The sequence below is a fragment of the Hemicordylus capensis genome, chromosome 3 (genome assembly GCF_027244095.1).
Source record: "Hemicordylus capensis ecotype Gifberg chromosome 3, rHemCap1.1.pri, whole genome shotgun sequence".
Classification (NCBI taxonomy): domain Eukaryota; kingdom Metazoa; phylum Chordata; class Lepidosauria; order Squamata; family Cordylidae; genus Hemicordylus; species Hemicordylus capensis.
This window is the reverse complement of record NC_069659.1, coordinates 213919304-213943914: the sequence shown is the minus strand read 5'-3', so window position 1 is coordinate 213943914 and position 24611 is coordinate 213919304. Positions and strand designations below refer to the sequence as shown.

At 45.1% G+C, this 24611-nt stretch overlaps 2 protein-coding genes across 10 annotated transcripts in view; one reads left to right on the top strand and one right to left on the bottom strand.

Annotated features, from left to right (window-relative positions):
- RASGEF1A (RasGEF domain family member 1A) overlaps positions 1–24611 on the top strand; it is a 349237-nt gene that overhangs the window by 148605 nt on the left and 176021 nt on the right. The gene's annotated exons all lie outside the window — the stretch shown is intronic.
- Positions 1–24611, bottom strand: part of LOC128348917 (uncharacterized) — a 90286-nt gene that overhangs the window by 30624 nt on the left and 35051 nt on the right. For 4 of the 8 annotated variants that reach the window (XM_053304666.1, XM_053304667.1, XM_053304663.1 and 1 more), the window contains exons 3-4: positions 23898–24035; positions 21677–21727 (exon numbers count right to left, since the gene is read on the bottom strand). The gene's annotated coding sequence lies outside the window, so the exon portion shown is untranslated. Of the gene's footprint in view, positions 1–21112; positions 21728–23897; positions 24036–24611 lie in introns of those variants that run through there. The other 4 variants (XM_053304670.1, XM_053304664.1, XM_053304669.1 and 1 more) reach the window with 2 other exon arrangements.

The window sequence follows — 24611 nt, the reverse complement described above, 5'->3', positions numbered from 1 at the left end:
AACTGTTATTTTTAACCTAGCTGTCCTAGGCCTTTGCTACTGAGTGCTTGTGTTCCTGGTCTGAGATGCCTGCAGCAATAGCAGGTGGCTAACGGGAGAAGCTTCACTATGCTACTAAGTTTGCTCCGACTGTTGCAAGGCTACCGTAGGAGGCAAGCAACCTCACCCTGTCTTTGCTAACAAATGACACCATAATGAGATAGATGAGGCAAACTGCTGCTTACAAAGTAGCATTCTTGGCTTCATAGAATATTTAATTGTTGGCCAAATGTGGTCAATTGACTATAGGATGTAAACTGCCTAGAGATGCAAGTTGAGGTGGTATATCAACGCATAAAATAAAATAAATAATATTTCACCAGGGCCATAATATTTCATGGCCCTTCCCTGAGGCAGAGTTAGGAATGTGCCTCAGGTGCACATGTGAGGAATACCACAGGGGGTGGCAAGTGCCAGCCTCCCACCGTCATGGGTACCATCTTATATGACTTCTTTCTATAGAAGAAGTCCTTTCCCCCCCACGTAGTCTGCCTGCCATGGTGGCATAGTGCCTACCAATGCTGCCACTGCCTGCCGGCATAGTCTCAAAGGGCTGGTGTGTCACTACCACGGTCTTGGCAAACATGGCCTGAAAATTCTGAGGACCTACCTCCAAATGCATGGGAGTGTTTTGCTCAGACAGCAATATGTTGTGGACTGCTCGATTTAGGTCAAGTGGTGTTGCTATGTGTTCTTCTGTAACTGAAACCTATCAGGGCATGGGGAGTGCTTTATCTCCCCAGTTGTGGTAACTATGTTACGAACCTCTCTGTTCAGGAAGCTTCCCAGCTACATCTTTATATTCCTTCCATCACCACATGGTGATTTTTGACTTTTGGTTTTTTTTTAAAAAGAGCTTTCACCAGTGACTGCTGTCAGGTTTCTCTGTGAATGGTGCTAGAGGCATGGTTTTAACTGATTTGTGTTTTTTAAAATGCATCTTGTTTTATTTAAGATTTTTAACAATAATATTTATAATATGTAATGTCATGATTGTTTTGAATACAATATTTTTTTTTAAATTGGATATCAGTTTACATATTTGGAAATAGAAAAGTAACTGCTTAATTATGAATACAATCTGCCTCTCTAAATATTTCTCAATTTTGTAGGTGGGGTGCTAATACTAAAAATAATGTATACATTTAAGACAAAATATGTGGCAGGAATTTGAACTGTGTGTGCATGGCTGGGAAATAATGTGAGAATGTTCAAGACCTACCCATGATACAAGCATTTGACAGCCACATGAAAAGGCAGCCATCATAGTCTCTATTGGGTGTGTGTAGAAAATATAAGCACGCAAACAAAAGCTGCCCCAAGGTAGCTCTAGCAAGACCACCAACCAGCATTAGCACAGCAAGACAGGCAGAAATCTTGGCAAGGAAAATGTAAAGTCCCCGAGTATTGTTTTAACTCAAAGATGACTGCTTGCCGAATCACAGCTGTGTGCCTGTCTGTGTGGTCCATAGGAGCTGCAGATTGCCTTCAAATGTCTGTAACATGTAGCCAAGAAAGCCAGTGAGAAATTCATAACAGAAACAAGTAGAATGAGATGAAGCCATAGAGGAAGTCCTCCAAAATAATAGAGCAGGAATACATTTTATCCAGCTTATTTTTCAAATTGATGTGACCAGTTCAAAATGGTGGTCACCATTCCATGCGGTGGAATGCTGGAATTAGGAATGGCAGTTCTATTTTTTTGATTTTCAGAACTGGGGCCATGATTAAGAGGTACGTCCGGGTGGGGGGGGGGGGCTTTGTATTGTGCCGCTAGAGGTGAAATTCTTGGACTGGTGCAAGATAAACCAGAGTGAAGCATTTGCCAAGAACGTTTTCATTCATCAAGAACACAGCAGGGATGTGCAAACCAGCTCAGTTGTGACCTGGGCACACAAACAGCCCATGCACGTACTTGGTGGCCTTCAAAATGGCCACCGCAAGCTGAGAGAGGGTCAGAAAGGCCCCTAAATGGGTCAAAATGGCCCCTAAAAGCCAGTGTCTTCAGAGAGACACAGACATCCGCAGCCATGGCAGCACCCCCCAGAGGTGGCAAAATTACCCCGGGACCGGCGGTGAGTTATAAAAGAGAAAATTAAAGAACTTTTTGAACCCCAGACCAGCTCGAACTCAAGCCAAACCGGAGGGCGGGGGAAGGGGGCGGGCTTCAGGGATGCACAAAACCGAACATGCCTGGTCCACTTGGAGTCCAGTCTGGACTTGAACCGAACTGGGCAAACCGGATTTGTGCAAACGCTTACATGCAGCTCCAGTAGTGCTACAGAGGCAGGGAGTTGTGCAATGACCTAAAACAGCATGGGGGCACTTCTGCAGTGCTACCTCCATTGGAAACAATGACCAGCCTCCACACCAAGGGTTAATGCTGCAGTGGGGTGAGCCGAGGGGGAGTGAAGTGGGTGGGATAGGATGAGAAGAATGGGAACAAGATATACATAGAGATAAACACATCAGGCAGTATATGCATATGATAAATAAATAAATAACGAGCTGTACCTGTAGCTCATTATGTGCCCCCCCCCCAGACACACCTGAACAGGCCACCATTATAGAAATAATTCCAAATCGCACCTTCCTGCTTTGGCTATCTAGGAAAGAAGCCCCCTCCTTTTTCTCAATGCCAGTGTTTGCAGAGATGAGGGTCTACAGAAGTAACTCCTCCATTAATATGATATGAATCACCCTAAGAATCATCGTTTTACCTGATCTTTTCCAACTGGCCTGTAGGAAAGTCAAATTAGGCTACTCCTTTGGAGATAGAATGAGTACATCTTTCATCCTAAATGCATGTTTAACCTAAGCAATACTAAACCATTTGTCTTGATGAGCTGGTTATCAAAGATACAGAGAAGATGGAAAGTAGCAATATATAAGATTGTCATAATTTGAGCATTTTGGAGAAGGTGGCTCTAGAGAGGTTCTTGGAAGTTACTATTTTGTTCAAGCTAGCACTGAGTAGGAAAAATATATCTGAATTCCTTGTAATTTCACATAAATATGTGCTGGTAACAGGCAGATGAGTGGAAACGACTGCTGCCATTGAATGAGATAAGAGAAGTAAAAGCACTTTTACATCCTGTTATCAAAGTTACTGGTAATCCAGTAACATCCTTACAGAAAGCCCCATCTAAGAGTTATACAATTTATGAATGGATGCATTGCTGAGTCACACAAGTACTAATTATAACAGACTTGCTTCTTAATACAAAGAAGACAACTAGGGATGTGTGTTTCGTTTCAGATACAAAAGGTTTTGTGCACAAAACAGGCCATTTTGGATGTTTTGTAGCCAAAACAAACACCCAATGCTCAAAACAGAAAATTTTGTAGCCAAAATAAAATGTCCCTGTTTCGGATACAAAACATTTTGTTGTTTCGGCTGTTTTGGAACTCCATTTTGCAATCGCAAAAAGTCTTTCTTCTTCAGTCTGCATTTTGAGTTTTGACATCTGAATTTCCAGCCCTTCCAGCCTGCAGATTGGCCAGCGAAAGCATGGACTGATCTGATGACAATTGCCTCCTTATTCCTTTTAAGCAAATTTAAGGGTAAATTTTACCCTCATTGGCTAGTGGGGCAGTGTGCATTTACCCTCATTGGCCAGTGGGGCAGTGTGCATTTCACTGTTGTTGTTTCACACTGTTGTGTGTAGATCAGTTGCATTTCGGGTGGGGGGGATGTGCATGTGCATGACCTTTGGAAATCTGCCTGATTTTTTCCAAAGCTCTGCTGTTGTTAATGTGTGATGTTGATGTTATTTGGGGTGGATTCAGGGCAGAAAGGGGGCTTTGGGGGCAGAAGAGTAGTTCCGGTGGTAGTGCCCCAATGGGTGCCTGCTGCCACCCAGATTCCAAAGGAATTGGGAAAAGGGCTGATTTTTAAAATAATTTCTGAAGTTGACATGTCTTTGGGGCAGATTTGGGGCAGAAAGGGGGCCTGAGGGGCAAAACAGTGGGTTGGTTGGCAGTGCCCCAAGGGGTGCGTGCCACACTCCAGATTCCAAAGGAATAGGGCAAAGGGCTGATTTCTTAGGAATTGTTGAAGTTTACATTTCTTTAAGGTCCCCCCCCCAAGAATAATGGAGGTTTCAGCAGACCCATAACTCCACCTGGGGGGCACTGGGCTGGCCGGGAGCGAGTGGTGGTGTAGTGCACATAGGATGCCAACCACCCCCATGGGTTGCTAACCCATGGGGTGCTGGGTTCAGTTGTTTCTGAGGTGTTTTGTAGATTCTCTGGTAGCATATGAGATTTTCAACGACAAACCATGAATCCACTCTCATATGCTATCAGAGAATCTGAATCTACACTCAAAACATCTCAGAAACAACAGAACCCAGTACCCCATGGGTTAGCAATCCATGGAGGTGGTTGGTACCCTATGTGCTCTACACCACCACTCGCTCTGGGCCACCCTGGTGCCCCCCAAGTGCAGTTATGGGGCAGGAATTATTGAGGTCCATCATTACCTATGGGGAAGAACTTTACAGACATGCAAACTCCATTACATCTTTAAAAATCAGCCCTTTGCCCAATTCCTTTGAAATAATTTTGGCAGCTTCCTTGCCCCCACTGGGCACTAAAACCCATCCTACTCTGCTCTGGGCCACCCCTTTCCCCCCGACATAAAGCTATACTTTTGCTGAAACCTCAATTCTTCCCTAAGTGAAAAATCCTATACTTCAAACATTCACCAACAATCAGCCCTTTACCCAATTCCTCTGAAATTTGGGTGGTAGTTTCCACCCATTGGGCACTACCACCCCCACCCACTAGTTTCCCCCCAGGGCCATTTTTTAAAATCCAAAACGTTTCAGATTCAGATTTTGCAATTTTGAACAAAGAACAAAATGATGGTGTTTTGAATTCGGGCCAAAAACAAAACAGAAAAAAACAAAACACACAACCCTAAAGACAACCAATGGTTAACCCAGTTGTTTTTCAAGCTTTCCACCCTTGAGGAACACCTTCCATGTTGATCTGGTTTGCTGTGGAACCCTGAGCATCTCCCACAGAACCCCTGCACATCGGAAAGGTCTCTGGAGAGTGTAACTGAACGTACACTCAGTTCATGCAGTATCCAGTCCAAACCTGTAGGGCCTTGCCATTCCCCCACACATATGAAGTGTCCATGAGTACAGTGTCCCCACTTTATATAATGCCTGAGCAGTGCTTTTTGTTACATACAAATGTGCTAAATTTTATGGAGGAATGCATGTATCTTAGGACTGGTTTATATTATTAAGTTAAAGGGGTTATTTACATGACCGCACAGGCGGGGGGGAGGTAGGGTTCAACTTATCTCCCCCCAGATGAGCGATCTAGATTCTTTTGGCATCCAAGCCACACACCCACACAACCTGCACTGCCAGGAGCAGCACAGACGACTATCCATGCTGCTCACAGCAGCACGGAGCAACAGAGGCTGGGATTCATTTTCCTGGCCTCTGCATATTCCATGGCACCATATGACAAACACAGTGCCTTGGGGGATTACCCCATCAGATGGGTGCTCTAGGCACCTGTCTCTGTGTCTCCTTGGCTTAGTGGAGCCTAGGAGACAAACAAACCTGGTAGCCAGGTTGAGGGAGTGCTTGCTCCTAGGGATGTGCAAACAGGTTCAAATTCAAACCGGTGCAAATTCAAACTGGTTCAGTTTGAAGGTTCAAACTCAAACCAAACAGGGCATTGAACTGGCAAAACAGGTCCAAGTTCAAACAAAGCAGAGCCTGGTTCTATTTGAACTGGTTGGAACTGGTTTGAGCCTCCAAAACTGGGTTGGGTGGTAGGCACACATGGGTGCCTCCTACCACCCAAACCCCAAAGCAATAGGACCCTCCTATGATTTTTTAAAATTATTGTTCTCATGGGGTATAATGCGGATACAAACCTGCCCATTATTCCCTATGTGTAGTACCTAGAGGCACAAAACTGGGGTGGGTGGTAGGCACCCAGTGGTGCCTACCACCCACCGAATACCAAAGCAATCAGACACTCCTGTGATTATTGATGCTTTTCTGAAGATTTTTTTCCCATTTCTCCTATAGGAACTAATGGGGATTTGAGGATGCCGCATTCCCCACCTTTGGGGGGAGCCAGGGCACCCCAAAGTGGATCTGGGGGCACAGCAGCTATGGTCTCAACTCCCCCCAGCAGCCCCAACTTTGTAGGATTTATTGGGTGGGTATTTTTTAAGAATTGTTTTAAAGATTTTTTTCCTTTCATTGCAGTGCACAGGAGTCTCTCCCCATTCATATAAGTAGAACAGTGAGAGTGACCCTAATTGCTGTGAACTCTGAACTCAGAGTTCACAGCAGTTAAGGTCACACATAATTAAGGTCACACTCCAAAGGAAGGCGTTTCAAATCCTCTTTAAAGCCAAGCCTCTGGCCTAGCAAAATCACTGTGGTTGCAGTCTTCCTTGGTTTCCTTCTGGTCTGGTGGTGGTGGTGATGATGGTGATGGTGAGAGTCTGCTTGGCAGACCTGGCTGTATTTTTGCAAAATGCATGCCTGAAGAGCAGAAAAAAAGGTTTGTGTGTGTTACTTTAAGTTCTCCTTAAAGTGTGTGTTTTTGCCTTGCCCCTCTTTAAAAGGGTGTGTTTTTGCCTTGCCCCTCTTTGTTTGCAGTTTGCGTGATGCCGGGTTGGTTTTACTGCCTTGCGCCACTGTCTTGATAGGTCTCTTGTTGGTTTGTGTGGCTGTTGTGTAGTCTGTGCTGTTTGATTTGGTCTCCTTGGCTTTGCAGTTATGCACAGCAGCAGCAGGTCAGTTTCTGTGGTGGTTTTTTGGTTCTTAGATAGGTGTGTTTTTAGTTGTCCCACCACCCACTGAACTCCCAAGCAATGGGCACTCCTGTGATTTTATGTGATTTTTTAAAAATTTGCTTCCCCCCCCCCCATTTCATTGTTCATAGGGAACAATGGGGGTTTGAGGTGGCCCATTTCCCCACTTTGGGGGGTGCCTAGGCACTGCAAAGTGGGTCTGGTGGCACAGCAGGTTGTGCCAGAACTCACCCCAGGCAACCCTTCTGAAGAGCTTTTCATAATATTATATACAAACCAGAGAATCCACTCTGAGATAGACTGTTAAGAGAGGTCAGAACTAAAAAATTCCTGGAAAAAACCCTGTAAACCCCACTGACATGCGGCTGCCTGCAGGAGTTCTGGCACAACCTGCTATGCCCCCAGACCCAATTTGGGGTGCCCAGGCACCCCCCAAAGGGGGGAATGAGGGATCCTCAAATCCCCATTATTCCCTCTGGGAGAAATGCAAAAACTGAAAAGATCTTCAAAAATTCGTTAATAATCACAAGAGTGTCCGATTGCTTTGGGTTTTGGTGGGTGGTAGACACCCCTGGGTGCCTACCACCCACCCTGGTTTTGTGCCCCTAGGTACTCCACATAGGGAATAATGAGCCAGTTCAAGTTCCCATTATACCCTATGTAGAACCTTTTAGAACCGGTTTGAATTCGAACCAAACCGGGGGAAATGTTCAAACAAACCCCAAACCAAACCTACCCATCCTGGTTCGAAGCTGGTTCAAATTCGAACCAAACAGGCCAAGCCAGTTTTGTGCACATGCCTACTTGCTCCTTAACCTTTGCTAAGACCCGGGTTTAAGAACGAGGTTTGGCTGGGCAGGAGCGCTGGGATCCACATGGATCCTGACGCTCCAAATGAGCAGCCTAGACCAGCGTAGGCTGCCATAGTCTGGGCTAGGCTGCTCGTGAGAACAGCCTCAGAGTCAAAGCCTCAAGCAGCCATTTTTTAAAAATAACTCTATATTGTGAAATGAGATATGGGCCTGTGTATGTTTGGATGGAGCAGATTGCCTGTCAAATGCTTTTGAATGCATCTCTGTGTGTGCCTGTTTTCCCATTATTTATGCTGCTGTCATTTAATGTTTCTTTCACTTTGCTTACATTGAAGAAATAACTGCTCTAGAAAACACTCAATTATCTCACCTGCAGCTGTACATTGACAGCAAAGGACAATAGGAATGGGCCCGGCAAGGTGTCTTTCAGAGAAGTTTATCTACCATTACTGGCCTGACTCTTTTCACTGAGGAATTCCTGATAGGGAATTCTGCATACTGAATCACTGAATCCCTGATAGGGAATTCTAGGGTTCTGCATACAGGTACTGGTTTAACCTGCAAATTGAGCAACAGAGATGACAGTTTGCAATAAATGTCAACTTCAGACTATAGCAGGTGAGTGAGAACATAGGAAGCTGCCATATGTAATGTAACATAATGTGATGTAAACTGCCCTGAGCCATTTTTGGCAGGGTGGTATATAAATCAATCAAATAAATGTACTGAGTCAGACCACTGGTCTATCTAGCCCAGTATTGTTTACACAGACTGGCAGCGGCTTCTCCAAGGTTGCAGGCAGGAATCTTTCTCAGAATTTGATAAGGTTTTGTTATTTCTGGGGGGGCCCACCCCCAGAAAACAACCACAAGTCTAATATCTTTTTTCTTGGCATCTTAATTTGACAGGCCTAGACTGACAGCTGGAGTCTTCTAAAGGCTGTTTCCAGAAATGTGCCAAGGGATTAGAAGGTTATCTGAGTGCTATTGTTGGTCGTTTTGGCATAATGCTTGCTTTCTCAAGTCTGAGCTGTCAGTTAACAAGAGACCAAGCAGTTAATTAAATGAACGGAGGGTGTTTGGATTTTTTTTGAAATGCCAGTAAACTTAGTTTTATTTAGCACATATTGCTAAGCTTATAATATTGAGTTCAAAGTTGCCACTCTGCAAGTGGAGCACACAAACTCCTAATTAAGAAATTGATGATCAAGTTTCCTGTTTCCTTGTAATTTCTTCAGTGTAAGCAAAGTGCAAGAAATGTTAAATGAAGGCAGCAAAAATAATGGGAAGGTAGGCACATGAACACACAGAACCAGCCAAAAACATGCGGCTGGCAACCTGCTCCATTCAAACAACATACTCAATTCCATCTCACAATATAGAGTGTATAGAAAAATGCACCTCTTGGGAACAGACTTTGTCTTAATTATAGAAGCCAGTCCCAAGATACATGCATTTCTCTAAAAATTCTGGCACATTTGTATGTCACCAAAGCCCGGTTCAGGCATTCTATAAAGTGGGAACGCGATATTCATGTAAGATTCCCCAAGAGTGTGCTTGGAAGCCCCATTTCCACTGTAATACACTCTGAAACTACACCCACCCTAATCTCAACGCTTACAGCATATGTCCACAATTATAACTACCCAGCATTTGCATCTTCAGAGAAACATTATAATGTGGAGAGCAGGGACCAGGGTTTTAAGCTCATGACACAACAGGGGGAGTGGTTTCATGTGCTTTGGGGATGCTATATGCAAGAACATCAAAAAAGAATCCAAATATTATATACAAATATTTTAATATAATAACAATAAAACTGTATGGTTTGGAAAACTATCCAACTATGTAAGGTAAGGTAAAGTGTGCCCTCAAGTCAACTTTGACTCCTGACACCCACAGAGCCCTTTGGTTTTCTTTGGTAGAATACAGGAGGGATTTACCATTGCCTCTTCCCACACAGTATGAGATGATGCCTTTCAGCATTTTCCTATATCGCTATAGTACCAGTGGGGATTTGAACTGGCAACCTTCTGCTTGTTAGTCAAGCATAAGATATAATAAATCTGAATCCATAAAAATATATCTGTATGTCTAAATAAAATGAATACAAAATGATCATTGAGATAGTATCTGTGTCCAAATAGAAAGTCCAATGGTTCATTTCAAAATTGCCAGTGAAATAGGAGAAGTATGGATGAATGTTCCCAGCATCATAATTAGAAGATGAAGTCTCATGTCGTGATTTTGCCAGCATCTGATCAGTCTTGTGGTGTTATCATCAGATTCATTTCAACTATACGAAGTCTTCTTCAGTGGCACTATTAGACTCCACCCAACATAAGGCTTGAACTGCTGAAGGAAGAAGCCAACAAGCAGTTCAATCCTTATGTTGGTTAGACTATTAGTAGACAATTGCCACTGAATAAGACTTGGTATAGTCGAAACATGTCTCATTTTGTATTTGCTTTATTTAGACATATAGGTATATTTTTATTGATACAAATGTATTATTATTTCTTGTTTACACAGTCAGACAGGTGTTATTGACTGGTTTGTTTTATCCAGACATCGAGTCCTTCCCAAGGACCTGGGATGCCATAATTTTATTGTCAGTTGTTATAGATATCGTCGCAGAATATAGGCTGTTCCCAGTAAAGCTGTTTTTTGTAATTGGCTGATGGTGATTTCTGTGGCCCCTATGGTGTTGAGATGCTCTTCAAGGTCTTATGGAACTGCACCCAGGGTGCCAATTACCACTAGAATTATTTTGGTCTTTTTCTGTCACAGCCTTTCAATTTCAATTTGTAGATCTTTGTATTTTGTGATTTTTTTTCTATTTCTTTTTCTTCTATTCTGCTATCCCCTGGTATTGCTATGTTGATTATTTTCACTTGTTTTTCTTTCTTCTTGACTACAGTTATATCTGGTGTATTGTGTGGCAGATGTTTGTCTGTTTGTAGTCGGAAGTCCCATAATATTTTTACATCTTCATTTTCTTCAACTTTTTCAATTTTATGGTCCCACCAATGTTTGGGTACAGGTAGCTTGTATTTTTGGGAGATGTTCCAGTGTATCATTCCTGCTACCTTGTCATGCCTTTCTTTGTAGTCAGTCTGTGCGATCTTTTTACAATAGCTGATTAGGTGGTCCACGGTTTCATCTGCTTCTTTACAAAGGCGGCACTTGCTGTTTGTTGTGGATTTTTTGACTTTTGCTCTTATTGCATTTGTTCTTAGTGCCTGTTCTTGCGCAGCCAGTATTAAACCCTCTGTTTCTTTCTTCAAGCAACCATTCTTAAGCCATTGCCAGGTCTTGGTGATGTCTGATTTTCCACTTATATTGTGCAAATATTGACCATGCAGGGGCTTCTTGTTCCATTTTTCTGCTCGGTTCTTGACTTGTTCTTTCTTGTAGGCCTGCTTTGTTTCATTGGTGTTGAATAGTTTCTCGTTATTGACCATTTGAAGTGCATCTTCTTCACTGTCCTTGATATATTCTTCAAGGCCTCTTTTCTCCTCCTCTACTGTTTGATGGACTTGCAGCATTCCTCTTCCACCTGAGCTGTGAGGGAGGTATAGCCTATCTACATCACTGCGGGGGTGCAGAGCATGATTGATGGTCATGATTTTCCTGGCTGGATCGTAAGACGCTGGATCATCTCTAGCTCAGCCTGGGTCCAGTCTATTATTCCTGCACTGTATCTGATAACAGGTATAGCCCAGGTGTTTATGGCTTGTATGGTGTTCCCGCCATTGAGTTTGGACTTGAGGATTTTTCTAACTCTCCTGATGTATTCACTTCCAATTTTTCTTTTAAAAAAGTGCCCCCTCAAAAATAATAGTTCTGCTTAGTCTCCCTGGCATCAAGTTTCTTATGTGCAGGGAGGTATTCTTTTGGGGGCAGGGCATCTGGACAGTCCATCATATACACACTGGTATGATATGGCCCACCAAAAAATACATCAGCATCTCATGACTGGTAATCATGTGTTTCAGCTTCTCTTAACCAGACAGTTCTCACCTAACAGGAATGTGAGGGAACCTCAAATTCCAGCCATTCTTGAAAGATATATTTTAGGCTACAATCTGTGACAAATTTCTAACTGATGAACATTTCCAGACCAATAAATTTAACCTTCTATGTTCAACAAGCTCACAGAGTGCAACAAGACAAATGGGAAAGAAAAGCCAACAAGAACATGAGCATTAAAAAGAAAAAAGAAAATAGACAAATAATGAAAACCGTCTTGGAGATTTCATGTTCTTTATGATTTACTAAGAGCAGCTGTCTGAAAACATTTGCATAGATAACTGTAATGGGTACTTGTAATTTGAAGCTAGAAACCATTTGTAGCACGTCAGTTCTGATTTTGCTGAGTAGAGGCAATAACCATGCACTTGCAATGGCAATGCATTTGCAATTCCTTCCACACCGTGACTTAGATAGGGATTCCATTCCTTTTTATAAATCTGGCTTCAGATTGTAGCAATTTACTGCAATATGAGAATTTCTATGAGTTGAACATGCACCGGGAGATATCTGCATACCAGGGCCAGCTTACCATAATGAAACTTCTGCAGGTCTCCCTTGGCCATCCTACCCTGGTACATGCCTTTCTGATGCTAGCCACGTTTTGAACTTCATCTGCTCATTTTAACCTTAAAAAACCGGCAATACTTATTCTTCCCTGCCAGTTTTCAGTAAAGAGGAATTTGCTTTAAAAGGATAACGTAGTCCTTTAGCACTGAGAAAAAATGAATATCCAGGCATGTTTCCCCACCCCACCCTCGCCCACAAGCTATGTTTTCAGCATCCTCTCCTCTATATTTGTGAGCTGCTTATAAAAGCTATATGCCACCAGCATATTACCATGTCTAGCTGTCAGTGCTGCAGTTTTAAAAACATATGGTGCTTGCTGCACATCCATTTGAGGAGCTTTAATGCCAAAATGCTTCTGCAATGGAAGTTCTAAACTATGATACTGAACTCTAGGGCCATATTATCTATATTGTGCACTATTAAAAGCTTTCCTTCAGTATACAGTCTTTCAGCTTGCATACTGTTAATGCAGATTGATGCCAAATGCCAGGGGGAACCTCTCTCCTCCAAAACAAAAAACAGCTGTGGATACTGAGGTTCAGCAGGGGGGTTAACTGAATGCCATAGTGCACTCCATTTGGAGCCTATTATTCCTCTGCATGCCAGAGGCCTTCCAAGAGGCTTCTGGGTCAAAGGTGCTGAGACCTGCATAGTATGCAAGAGACCTTTTCTTAGGTGGCAGCCAGGTACTACCTTGAGAGTGCACAACTGACAACCAAGGCCTCCAGGTGCAAATGGAGGGGGGTGGGCAGAAGCAGGAAGAGGCAAAGCTGCTATAAGCCACTGCCTTCATTTGCCTCTCCATCTGTAAATGAGAATGTCCTCACTGCTGGCAGACATAAATAATTGTAGAGACAGGTGAGAGATGGCAGAGGACCGGTGCTGCTCAGGGGTGTAGCTATAATAGGGCAAGGGGAGACAATTGTCTGAGGGCCCACTGCCTTGGGGGACCCCCCCAGAGGCAAGTCACATGACTGACTCTCCCAGCTGCGCACCCACCCGGGCAGGGGCGTAGCTATAATTGAACGAAAGGGTTCAAAGAACACGGGCCCCCAGCTTGTGAGGGTCCTCCAGTTCCATCCCTCCCTATTTTCTTCATTGTCTCCCTCACTCTGGGGGGCCGCTCAAGAGAGGGATGAACACGGGTCCCCTCTCCCCTAGCTACACCCCTGCACCCAGGCTTCCTTCAGTTGTATTCATCCTCCGAAACTGATGTGAGTGTTAAGACCTGGAGCTACCAGAACAGCATGTCTTTCTCTAGTACCATTACTAGCATCGTCCACAATTTACAAAACCCTTTAAATAATTTAGGATGATGTTCTATTGTGGTTGGTGTGTGTGGGTGTGTGTGTGTGTGTGTATGAATATTTATAAATTTTACTATGCTTTTTGTTACCACTATTCGGCCTCATTTATGATTTCTTTACTTCATGAGCTGAGCTTTAGTGAGGTGGGGAGCCCCATTTTAAAATCTTGTCTCTGGGCCCACTCCAACCTTGTTACGCCCCTGGTACTGCTGAATCCTACTAAACTCCTGGTCTACAAATGGACTCCTTACAAGAGTATCCTGCTAGGGGTGTGAATGAACCAGTTCAGCTCAAACTTGGGCCAGTTTGTAGGTACGATCACAGACCAAATGGAACTAGGCCCAGTTCAGGTGAAACAGTTTGGCATAAACAGGGGCAGCCAGGCAGGGGCAGCAAGAGATGTAAAGCGCTGCTTATGCTGCCAGTGCAGCTGCCAGCACCGCCACTCACTGCTGCTCGGCCTCCCAGCGCAGGCCCAAACATGCTCCTCCTTCTTTTGCCAAGCCCCCGGCTCGACAGTGGCTTGGTTCTGGCCTCCGTGCATGCACAGAGGCCATTTGAGTGGTGTCTGCACATGCGCAAAGGACACTTGCATGGTGTCCACACATGTGTAGAAGCCATTTGCATGGCCAGATTGCAAATTGTGTGGCCACATGGAGGATATGCATGGAGGATGCATATCTTCCATGCATGCATGGATGCCACACAAATGGCCTCCATGCATTAGGTGTGACCAAGTTGCAAATTGCATGGCCATGCAAATGGCCTCTGCTTATGTACGGAGACCAGGACCGAGCTGCTGCCAAGCGAGTGGTTTGGTAAAAGGAAGGGGAAGGAATCACACCGGGAGAGTGAGTGGTGGCACCAGCAGTCACTCCAGCAGGATAAGCAGTGCTTTATATCTCTCACTGCCCCCACCTGGCTGCCCCTAACCTCCTGATGGGCCCACCAGCCCCTGTAAATGTAAAGGCAAATCCTCACTGGATTCTTCTTTGTAATTATATCCCCCAAGCCGATTTGGCCCTGTTCGATGGGCAAACTGAACCTGGTTTGGCCAGACCCGGAACTGGGCCAGGTCGGTTTGAATCTGGTTCATATTTGAACCAAACCAGTTCCATGCACACCCCTATATCCTGCCATGGCACAGGGACCTTGAGCAGGAAACCAGATTTACTTATATTCCAGCCACCCTGGATGAATCTGATTACTTCCAGTCTGGCTTCCAACCTAGATATGGGATGGAAACTGGCTTGGTCACCCTGGTGGATGACCCACGCTAGGAGATAGACAGAGGGAGTGACTCTCTTGGTTCTCCTGGACCTCTCAGTAGCTTTTGACACCATTAACAATGGTATCCTTCTGAGTCATCTCTCCGGGCTGGGACTTGGGGGCACTGTTTTATGGTGGTTCTGCCCCTTCCTGGAGAATCATACTCAGAAGGTGGTGCTGGGGGATGCCTCCTCCACCCCTTGGCCTTTGACCTAAGATCTATTCTGTCCCCTATGCTGTTTAACATCTACATGAAACCTCTGGGGGAGCTCATCCATGGGTGTGGGCTGCAGTGCCATCAGTATGCTGATGGCATTAGATTCTAACTATCTTTTAAGTAAGTAGACACCAAGGAGGCAGTGGATGTGCTGAACTGGGATTTGGAGGCTGTTTTGGACTGGATGGGTGCAAACAAGCTGAAACTTAATCCGATAAGACAGAAGTGCTCTGTGTTGGCAAAACTGATCGTCCAAGTAGTAAGGTAAATCTGGTCTTGGACAGGGTCACACTTCTTCTGAAAGACAAACTTCACAGGTTGTGGGTGTTTCTGGAGCCAACACTGTCCTTGGAAGCATAGGTGGTGGTGGTGTGCAGAAGTGCTTTTTACCAGCCATGGCTGGTATGCCAGCTGCAACCCTACTTGGAGAAGTTGGACCTGACCTCAGTCACTCATGCTTTGGTAACTTCCAGATTGGACTACTGCTATGTGCTTTACGTGGAGCTGCTCTTGAAGACAGATTGAAAGCTTCAGCTGGTCCAGATTGCTGCTGAAAGGATGTTCATGGGGACAAGTCACTTCATGAATGTCACACCCATCCTGTGGCAGCTTCATTAGTTACCGGTCTGCTTCCAGGATTGATTCAAGGTGCTGGTCTTGACCTTTAAAGCTCTACATGGCTTGGGGCCGGGATACTTGTCGGACCACATTTGCCCATGTGAATCTGCCAGGGCCCTCCACTTAGCATCTCAGCCCCTGCTCGTGCCCCCGCACTAGCAGAGATCCGGTTGGTGGAGACTAGAGACAGGGCCTTTTTGTTTGTAGCCCCTTGTGTTTGAAATACCCCCCCTGAAGATCTTCGCCATGCTCTCTTAGTGTTTTTTTTTTAACCAATTAAAACACATCTTTTAAAAGAGGCTTTTAAATGTTTTATCTGATGCTTATATCTGGTAGGTTCTTTAGTTTTTAATAGTTCTCAGGTTTTATCTTTTTATTAATAACTTTTCATTTGAAAATTTTTAAACATTGTAATGTTAAATGTGGTTTTAGCCTAGCCTTTTAACTTATTTAACTTGATTAATCTTATTTTACACTGTATCTATTTTATTAATGTTGTGAGCTGCCCCGATCAGTAGTGTACTGGAGGGGCGTGGTATAAATATTTTAAATGAATGGTGGGGAGGGAAGCCATGGAGGAGTCACTGCTGAGAGACAAAGAACTGGCTCTCCTCCCTCCCACCCTCAGCAAACAGGGAGACATGGCAGTGGAAGCGCCTCCTCCTTCTCCCAATCTCCAAAGATGAGGAGAAGATCTTCTTTCACTTGCTCATCCCCCATTCGCCAAGGGTGTGTGTGTGTGTGTGTGTGTGTGTGAGAGAGAGAGAGAGAGAAAGAGTGAGTGAGAGAGAGAGAGAGAGAGAGAGAGAAGCTGCTGCCTGCTCATGCTGCCAAGTCACCGTCCTCATTTTCAAGTAAGCTTTGTGGGCTGGAGGGCACACCAGGCAGACCATAGGGGCCTAATATGCCATCAGAGGCCCCGTGTAGGGCTTTACTCCATAGCTCCCTGCAACCTGGTGCCAGCATTGCTCTCCTGTCATCCCTGCAGAGTCATTTCAGGAGGGAAGAAGTTGTGCCAGGTAGATCATAACCTGCCTTGGAGTCCCCTAGATGTGGGATGTTCCCTCTTGTGCATCTGAGGGAACATCCAAAATTATGCAGCTCATGAGAACTATATTTGCCATGATGCAATAAGGATCATGTGATAGCAATCTATGTTAAGGGCATCCACTCGGCTAGTGTGATCAACCAGACAATATTATGCCTGTGCTTAAACAGTTCCACAGACTGCCAGTATGTTTCTGGGTGAAATATACAGTGCTGGTCATTACCTTGCTGGTCACACGCTTGATTTGGTCTTTCACTCTGATCAGGGTGGTGTTCCGTGGGTGGGGAATCCTGTGATTTCCCCATTGTCATGGATGGACCACCATCTGGTTAAGGTCAGACTCACAATCGCTTCCCACCTTCACAGGGGCGAGGGACCTATTAGGATGATCTGCCCAAGAAGGTTATTGGATCCAAAAGGATTTCAAGAAGCCTTGGAGGGATTTAGTGCTGGCTCTGCTGGTGATCCTGTTGATGCCCTGGTGGAGAATTGGAACAGCAAACTCACTGGAGCAGTAGACATGATTGCTCCTAAGCGTCCTCTCCGACCCGCTTCAAAACTGGCCCCTTGGTATATGGAAGAACTACAGGGGCTGAAGTGGCGAGGTAGATGACTGGAGCGCAAGTGGAGAAAGACTCAGCTTGAATCCAACAGATTGCAACATAGAGCTCATTTGAAGACCTATGCTCAGGCCATACGTGCGGCAAAGAAGCGATTCTTTTCTGCCCGTATTGCGTACGCACGTTCACATCCGGCGGAGTTGTTCAGGGTTGTGAGAGGGCTTATGAGTGCCCCTCCTCCCTTGAATCAGAATCTGGAACCATCGATTACCTGTTGTGATGTGTTTAATGAATTCTTCATTAAACACATGGGTTTGGATGACTTCATGGAGGAGAGGTCTATCAATGGCTACTAGTCAGAGGGCTGTGGGCCACTTCCAGCCTCAAGGGTGTGCCTCTGAGTACCAGTTGCAGGGGAGTAAGGGCAGGAGAGAGGGCATGCCCTCAACTCCTGCCTGTGGCTTCCAGCGGCATCTGGTGGGCCACTGTGCAAAACAGGATGCTGGACTAGATGGGCTTTGAGCCTGATCCAGCAGGGCTGTTCTTATGTTCTTATGTTTGTGGGGAAAATCTCTCGTATTCGGGCCGACTTAGACTCCGTCTCCACAGTTACCTCAGTGTCTGATGTGGAGGTGTCCAGTGACTCCTCTTGTGTGATTAGGTTGGATCAGTTCCAGTTTGTGACCCCTGAGGATGTGGACAAGCTGATTGGAATGGTGCAGCCTACCACCTGTTCTCTTTACCCTTGTCCAACATGGCTTATATTATCTGGCAGGGGGGTTGTTGTAGAAGGCCTGGTAGTGATTATAAATGCATATCTGAGGGAAGGTAGGATGCCTCCTTGTCTTAAGGAGGCAATTATTAGACTGCTTCTGAAGAAGCCTACCCTGGATCCCTCGGTCTTGAACAACTACAGGCCTGTGTCCAACCTTCCGTGGTAATTGAGAGGTTGGTGGCCTCACAGCTCCAGACAGTCTTGGAGGAAACTGATTATCTTGACCCATTTCAAACTGGCTTCCGGGCTGGCTATGGGGTGGAGACTGCCTTGGTTGGCCTGATGGATGATCTCCAATTGGCAATTGACAGAGGAAGTGTGACTCTCTTGGTCCTTCTGAACCTCTCAGCGGCTTTTGATACTATCGACCATAGTATCCTTCTGGAGCGTCTGAGGGGGTTCGGAGTTGGAGGCACTGCTTCGCAGTGGTTCTGCTCCTACCTCTCGGGCAGGTTCCAGATGGTGTCCATTGGAGACTGTTGTTCTTCAAAATCTGAACTTTTGTATGGTGTTCCCCAGGGCTCCATATTGTCTCCAGTGTTGTTTAATATCTACATGAAACCGCTGGGAGAGATCATCAGGAGATTTGGTGCAGGGTGCTACCAATATGCTGATGACACCCAAATCTATTTCTCCATGTCAGCATCATCGGGAGAGGGCATAACCTCCCTAAATGCCTGCCTGGAGTCGGTGGTGGGCTGGATGAGGGATAACAAACTGAGACTGAATCCGGCTAAGACGGAAGTACTCATTGTGCAGGGTCGGAACTCGAGAGACGATTTTGATCTGCCTCTTCTGGATGGGGTCACACTTCCTCAGAAGGAACAGGTACGCAGTCTGGGGGTGCTTCTGGATCCGAGCCTCTCCCTGGTGTCCCAGGTTGAGGCGGTGGCCAGAAGTGCCTTCTATCAGCTTCGGCTGATACGCCAGCTGCGTCCGTTTCTTGAGGTGAATGACCTCAAAACAGTGGTACATCTGCTGGTAACCTCCAGACTGGATTACTGTAATGCGCTCTATGTGGGGCTGCCCTTGTACGTAGTGCGGAAACTACAGCTTGTCCAGAATGTGGCAGCCAGGCTGGTCTCTGGGTCATCTTGGAGAGACCATATAACTCCTGTATTGAAGGAGCTACACTGGCTGCCGATATGTTTCCAGGCAAAATACAAGGTGCTGGTTATAACCTATAAAGCCCTAAACAGTTTGGGCCCTAGGTATTTAAGGGAATGACTTCTTCGGCATGAACCCCACTGCCCACTGAGATCTGCTGGAGAGGTCCGTCTGCAGCTGCCACTGGCTCGTCTGGTGGCCACTCAGGGACGGGCCTTCTCTGCTGCTGCCCCGAGGCTTTGGAATGCAATCCATAGTGAAATAAGAGCCTCCCCATCTCTGACAGCTTTTAAAAAGTCTTTAAAAACACATTTCTTCATCCAGGCTTTTAATTAATGTTGTTTTAGTGGTTTTAATGGTGTTTTAAAATATTATTTAAAAAATTTTAAATTGTTGTAATGAGTCTGTTCCCCCCACACACCATTTTTGTCTTAACGAATGTTTTACTTTGTTTTTATTCTGTTGTAAACTGCCCAGAGATGTAAGTTTTGGGCAGTATAAAAATGTTTTATTATTATTATTATTATTATTATTAATAATAATACCACCTTTAAAGCCCTGAACAACTTAGGCCTGGGTTGCCCAAGAACAAGCTTTTCTCTGAAAGATCCCCACCACTCATTAAGATCATCAGGAGAGGTCAATTTTTGGATGAAAAACCGTCATCAAGCCAGCTGTTTTGATTGTTTCATCAAACTTGAAATGTTTCAAGCATTCTGAGCACCATTTTGGAGGACTGTTTTTCTGGGAAGAGCTGGTATACCAATTGGAAATGGGAGGTAGACAATGCCTCTGCCCCAGACTTGGTGCATTGGCCCACCTCAGAAGACTGGTCCACCTGCTGGATGAGACGGGTAGACCAGGCCTCCACCCCAGACAGCATCAGCCCACCTCAGGGGACTATTCTATCAGGTAGACCAGCCCTCCGAGGTGGGCCGACTTGCTAAATCCAGAATGGAGGCCTGGTCTACCCGCCGACCCCAATTGGTAGACCAGCTGTCCCCAGAAAAACAATCCTCCAAAATGGCACTCAGAACACAAAACAAGCTCAAAACAAGCCCTTCATTTGAAGGTTGTCTTATTTTGAGCTCAGGACATTCAAAATTACCCGTTTTGAGCTCGAAATGTTTTGCACATCCCTACTGTGCAGGCAGCCATAGGTGGATTGATAAGAACATAAGAACAGCCCTGCTGGATCAGGCCCATCGCCCATCTAGTCCAGCATCCTGTTTCACAAAGTGGCCCACCAGATACCACTGGGAGCCTACAAGCAGGAATTGAGGGCATACCCTCTCCCCTCCTGTTACTCCCCTGCAACTGGTACCTAGATGCCATTGAGTAGGCCTAGTGCAGCTCAGTGAACATGAGCAAATAGGACATGGCAGGGCTGGCCCTACCATGGAGCAAGGTGAAACTGGCCATTTCAGGTACTAGACTGAGGGTCAGTTCTCAGGGGCAGCACAGCAGCTCACGGAGGACCTGCAGAGGAAGGAAGGCCAAATGGCACCATGTTGCTTTTTCTCTTCCCCTTCCAACAGAAAAGGAAAGAAGGGGGGAGGGTTTAAAAGAAGAAAGGAACTGGGGGTATGATTTAAATAACGGGGAAAGAGGAGGGAGGGGACACAATTTGGTGCTCTGCTTCATGCAGCAAAATCCATGGACCAGCACTGAGAGTCTTCTTATCTCATCCTCCTATGTGAGAAATGAGAGCACCCAATATATAAGAATATAAAGGCAGTAACTTTTATTCTGTTATAAATCAAAGTTTTATTCTAAAATTGATATCAAGGTTGCATGAGTTTGCCTGATGGTCCATTGTTTTCAATTTAAATGTAAAATATTTATAAATAAAGGGAATATCTAGCCAAAGTTGAGCCTTCATAAATTCCCTTGATTTTACTGGGGAATATGTAAACTTGTGTTTAACTCTTCTTTTGAAACCAAGATGACTTTTGCCTAACTTTATCTGGATTATATCCACGAATCCAGCTTGTGCTTGAGAAAGGAAATATGGGATTATATAATGGATTTAAACTAATAAAATATTACATAGAAAAAAGAGAAACATTTAGCAGGCCTAGATTGGGTGTTTCAGAAATGATAAAAAATCCACCCTGTATAAGGTCTGTATTTAAATGTCCAACCGTTTTTAATTACTCAGCAAGAAAGCTCTCTTAATTTCCCTAAGCTACTGTTTAATGATAGCCAGCAATTATGAATGCATGTTAATAAGCCACGATCAGAGAAATAAATTAACCCTGATAAATATTTCTGTAGTTTAAAGTATTCCATGTGGTTTAGAAGGCATAACTATACTACATACCAGTTTTATACCAAATTTCCCCAGGCTCCCTCATTCCCATGTTTATGTTTGCAAACATGCATTTGAAACTCAGAGGAAAAACCACTGGAAACAACTTGTCCTTTTAAAAAATAATAAACAAAAACATGGGTCTGCTGTTGACACACATTCAGCAAGTGTAGCTTCCATTATTCACTCCATATCAAGGGGTGGTGCTTTTACCTCTCACTTCACAGACATTCTAGTCCCAGGATGAAAAGCATCTTCTGCATCCTAGGAAGGAAGATACAGTACATGAGATAGTCAATGGCTGGAGACCTCTGGAAACGAACAGTAGAAGCCACGGTTTTAGCTAGGGCTGCTCCCAAAGCTCTCTTCATCTGAATTTCTTCCTGGATTTTGGAGTTCTAAAATCTTGTTTCCAAAAAGGAACCAGTTGTGAATTATTCTGTCTTTTACATAGAATTATTCTATGTCTTTGTCTAGGTCCAATGTCCCCATTATTCTATGTCTTTTACATTACCACATTTACTGCAGAGCAATGTGCAAGTGCAGTTTGCCAGTTTTCAGTTCCTTAAGCTTACTTGTGTATTTTCTCTCTTCTGTATCACCGTATGTGCGTAAATTGGCAAACACTGCAAAAACCGAAACTTGATGTGACAGAACACATGGTGGTATCAAGATTCTTTTGTGTGGCAGTTTACCAATGTGCAGGAGTGCATGTATACACATCGTTAAAATACCCCACAGGAATAATCATACATAATCATGCATATGATTGCATCAAGACTGCTTTATCAATGCACATGCACACATAAGTAACATGCCAAGGGGGGAAGCTGCAAATGAAGAAACTGAAAGCTGTAGCAAACCATGCATGTTCCTGTTTCAGAATTAATTTTAACACTTCTCTGTGTCAAACCAGAATTGAAGAGATGTGAAACACAGGGAACAGGGAGATCCTCTCATCCCTCGTTTCCAGCCCAGTGGTACTCTGCCCCATTCCTAGTGCCATCCTGTCAGAAAGCAGCTGTGCAGAAGCTGCGCTGCCTGAATTACTAGGGAGAGCGAGTTCTGCCAAGATTTGCTTGCTAAGAAAAATTCCTTTCTATATTTATCAAATAGCAGCAGATGGTGCTAGGAAGATGGTGCTGCATCAAAGTGTCATGGTTGTAGGTGCTCTGGTGCCTATCAATTGACATCTAGAAGTTGTCACCCTTTTAGCTCTAAAGGCATGGAAGGGAAAGCAAGAGGCTTCAATTAAACCATCTGGATTTATGCAATCCCTTTAACAACCCAGCTAGATGCCTCTTGGACCATAATACTGTGTTCACAAAATCTAGCATGCTCTGAATTAGTGATATGAAGCCATTCTAAAGGAGACAAACATATCCTAAGTCTGCATACTAACCAGCTATTCCTATTTACTAATTTTCTGGTAACTGTACATAGTAGTTGTCCCTGTTTGGCCTTCTGAGAGAACACTGAGGATGCCTTCTTTAAATGTTGCTATTGCCCCCACACACCCCAGCCGCAAAGATGACACATTTGCTATAAAAGGGCCAGAACTTTATGGAAATTAAATAGCCGATTGGTGAACTGGATGAGAACAGAAAACTCCACCCCCTGCAGTGCTGGCCTAACAAGGCTTGGTTCAGACTTTTTCAGTCTTCTCCCAAGGCCCCCTCAGACACACTCTGGATCAAAGATGGAAGCAGTGCAAACCTGCTGCCTCCTCATCAATGCCAACCCATAGGATCAGGGCAGCTTCTAGGGCTTCACCTCCCGCAAGCCACGCAGCCTTTAAGGCCTGTGAAGCCCCGAAGCAGGTGTGATGGTCAGTCACAGCCCCTGAGCTGCAGAGCTTCTAAGGGTGGATGAACTATTCACCTTTTAACACCCTAGGGTGTTCACCAATACAAAACCCCAACTAAATATCCACCCAGCCTACACTGCACCTGCCACAAAGGAAGGTCAGCCTAGCTTGGCCTATCCTTCCCACCTATCCATTTCAGCAAGCCCCCGCTGCAGGTTGGACAGGTAAATGTTACAATTCTTCACGGATAAATGGACCCCATCTGGGAGAACAAGGTGAGGGTTTGATTCTTAAATTCCAGGCTGCAAAATGAAGCAGCCCCTCTGAGCTGTTACATAATGACCCATGTCTGTGTTAATCTTTTTCCTGGCCCTCTCAACTCCCCTCACTCTTTGGACCCCACTCCAAACTCTCTATTGTAACAAGTCCACCCACAATACAGCCACCCCTGGCAACCAATTATGGATGGAAGCAAAGTCCTCCATAGCCTGCTGAATCAAGGAAAGGCCAGCTCTCCTGCCCAAATAATTATCCCCTAAATGTACTATAAGAACCTGGGAGGAACCTTAACTAACATAAAATCCCACAAAGCTGGAAGCAACTGGCTCCACAGCACCCCATGCATACCCAGCCAGAACACACTGGCACACTTTCCCAAACAGAGTTGGGATCCAATCTGTGAGGTGCTGGCTCATCTGTAGGCCCAAAACACGATGGAGTGGTCGCGTATCAAGACACTCACAGGAGCCGCCCCTCTGCCAACACCTGCCAAGAGACCAACAAGAGTTGATAACTTGCAAAAAGCAGGAAACAAGAAAATGCTCTCAGCGCACGTAATGCAAGGAAACTTTGGACCGCCATTGCCCAATTCGCTTGATCTCAGAATCAGAGAAGCCCAAACTCCAAGCTGCAGATGCTGCCCCTATCCTAAAGGAGTGCAAACCTAAAAAGTGAATCCCCCCCCCCCCCGGCTCAACAGGGCCCTGCGTAGCACAGACCAAAGCTGATACTGGGCAAGAGGTAGGTGATCCATGTGCACCATGAGACAGCCCCCACTGGGGTGTGTGTGTGTTCGGGTTCAAAGGCTATGTACTTGTGCAGGGCCTGGACAGGGCAGATAAGACTATTTTCTGATTGAGCCAGGTAAATCTTCTGTCCCCTACCTCTCTGGTTGGTCTTAGAATTACACAGCAGTGGCGTCACCCCTGCACTAGAAAAGGAAAGGTCCCAATGCTGCAGGCTGTCATTGGTCTGGGGGCGGGGGAAGCTCTCTGGCCCACCCCTCCAACATGCACTGCACCCTGCTGTCCCTAGTGCAGTCACTAACCCCCTTAGCCCGAG